We start from the raw sequence: 3,140 nt of genomic DNA, 5'->3' as shown, positions 1-3,140 counted from the left end.
TAAAATGAAACAATTATGATTTCATGTAATAACATAAGAAATAGGAAAGTGGGGATGTGACATCATCAGCCCACCCAATGAATATTCATGAAGACATGCCTAGAACTGTTTCACCGGAATAATGGTAATCTTTGAAATTCAATGGGCCGTATGCATAAAAACAAGCAATTGCTTGTGCTAGCCTTTTGCTTGAATCGGTATGCACACAAACAAGCAATTGCTTATAAGCAAAAGCTTTTGCTTACAAGCACAAACAATTGCTTACTACTCGTAAGCAAATGCTTACCAAACAAGCAATTGCTTAAAACCGTATGCATAAAACAAACCTTTTACTTGTCTTGATAAGCAATTGCTTGCGTTTTTTCAAGCACCTCCGGACCAGCTTGAGCTCTTGCTTACTCATGACATTCTCGTTTAAGGATTAAATTTTCATACCGTTTCAAGCTCCATATTCCAGAGGTTATGTTGTGATTTCATATCTAATCAAATTCCTGTTATTTTAGACTTTTTACGGCAATTTTTGTTCATCGATCTACACAGAAACCCCCCTGATGCTCTGCGCTGTTTTCCCCCTATTTGCGTAATAAAAAATACTGCTGCCAGGTCGGGCACGAAGCGTCGTTGTCCTACTAATGTTCGCACAACCGTAACGATCCTTTGTCCAACACATAAGCAATTGCTTAGGCAGTGCAAGCAAAAGGTTTCAGCACAAGCAAAAGCTTTTGCATACGAATTTAAGCAATTGCTTGAACTTGCCCTTTTGCTTGACCAGCTCTTGCTTTTGCTTAAAGCATTTGCTTATAAGCAATTGCTTGTCTTTATGCATACGGCCCATGAAAAGTGCATGCATTCACGGATAACGAGGGGAAGATCATTCCAATAAACAGGGCCAGCGTGAGCAAAAGCTCGGCCCCATGTCTTAACAGATTTGGGAACAACTAGGGAACCAGAACCTGACAGGAGTGTATTTGTTAATTAGATTGATATTGTACTGTGGAGCAGAACCGGTAATCGCATGGAATACAACGAAAATGTTTTGAAGATGATGCGATCGTTGACCTTTAACCAATGTAGAGATTTCAGAGTGGGTGTGATATGAGCATGTTGTTTGGATAGGGTGACCAACCGTGCAGTAGCGTTCTAGAGCTTTTGGAGTTTAGACAACTTGGTGTTGGGTAAATTGTAAAGCAAGGCATTCCCGAAATCAAGTCGTGAAGAAATCAGTGCATGAACAAATTTTTCAGTGGCAGCTTGTGACAAATATTTCCTGATGAACCCAATATTGCGGAGCTGATACTTTAGAGATGTACAAAGTTGTTTGATTTGACATAGACATTCCACAATCTAACGTGACCCCTAGGTTACGACACGTCTGGGACACATTCATGGTACATCCCGAAAAAGAGACAGAGAACAACATGACCTTACTGTTGAGCCCGTAAACCGAATAGAAGGAACCAACTCAGTTTGGGAGGGATTCAATTTTAATGAATGACGATTCAGCCAGGAGTGAATGTCAGAGAGACAATTCTCAAGAAGGGTGATTGCATTTATTGCATCAGCCTGGTTAAGTTTGAAGGAGAGATAGATTTGGACGTCTTCGGCATATATATATGATAATTGATATTGTGGTGTCGTAATATGTCCCAAACTAGTCAAGTAAATCGAAAATAAAGTGGGACCGCGCGCCCACAGAACCCTGCGGTACACCGTGAGAAAGAGGCATACTACTAGATTTGCAGTCATTAATACATGTAAGTGACAGGAAAGATAAGACTGAAACCAATCCACACTGTAGTTGGGACGATATGCAGATTGAAAGGGATCGAATAAATAATAAATAAGGAATTTTGAATAAGAATGGCAAATTAGAAACAGTTTGCAGTACCTCTGGATCAAGAGAGTTTTTTTTTCAGAAGTGGAGTGATATAGGCATCCTTGAAACAAGTGGGAACTTCAGTCTGATCAATACTTGAATTAACTATCTGTGAAATAATGGGAGCAAAACAAATGTTGAGGAACAATCTTTCAGCAAAATGGTAGGGATCGGGTCTAACTGGCATTATTGAGGGGGTATTGATTGAATCTCATCAGGATAGTTGGGATACAGAGTATCAAGGATAGTTGGGATACAGAGTATCAAGCGAGGTTGCAGTGAAAGGTTGAGGACGTGGCTCATCGGATGAAGAGTGTCAAAGATAGTCCGAACTTTCGTTTGTAAGACCATGGACCTACTGTAGTAGGTCCATGGGAAGACTAACTGGATGAACGTCTCATCTATCACATGTACATGACTATCACTGTGACGCGGCAGAGGGGGTAGACTGCTTGCGATTCAAAAGACGGTTAGCAAGACATGCAATAGCGAAGAGCTTGCATGAATCGCTACTATAGTCTTCAACAAGACCAACATAATGTGAGCGTTTCGCCTTCATCAGCATGGAGTTTACCAAGTTCTTCTACCATAGTTTTCTGTCGATGTGTAGCTAACCGTTAAGAACGCCATTTTACGTTCAAGTCTCCTGCGTTTCCTCTTAGCTGCATAGATATCAGGATTGAACCAAGGAGTCGTTACGGTTCTTGATGGTTCTCGTCTTGGCAAGTGCGAGAGAATCCAGGAGTGTGCCGAGCTGAAGATTATACATCCGCACAGCATTGCATACACTGTCCTCATCAGAGGTAAAGATGCAGCTGGCAACATCATCGGCAAACGTTTCTCTGCCGCTATGTATCACTATGAGATCTATATACATGTACATAGTCTCAATCCAATTAAGTCTATAATAGAATGTGCTTAAGTTGGTTGGCCATGACAAGTAATCGGATATTGGAAGGTTTTATTTGTTAAAGGAAGAAGACAATATCGCGTCTGGTAGAAACAAATTAATACCTTTCCCACCCCTCCAATAAATCATCTACAAACTTCCCTATTTCATAAACGTTATATTTGTTTCGTAATTATTTCTTTTGAAAATCGTATTATAACTTGACCTGATAGTCGCATGCGAAAAAAATAATGGACAGGTTATATTCAAGTATCGTACCAAGGAGCTCCTTGATCGTACAGTCAGACAGTTGTATCATTGTGTATAGGGGACCCTTTATAGGGGATCGTGCTGTGCCCAATTGCATTCTCAGAC

This window comes from Lytechinus pictus, chromosome 2 (genome assembly GCF_037042905.1).
Source record: "Lytechinus pictus isolate F3 Inbred chromosome 2, Lp3.0, whole genome shotgun sequence".
In the NCBI taxonomy this organism is placed as follows: Eukaryota; Metazoa; Echinodermata; class Echinoidea; order Temnopleuroida; family Toxopneustidae; genus Lytechinus; species Lytechinus pictus.
Note: the sequence above shows the minus strand (reverse complement) of the source record.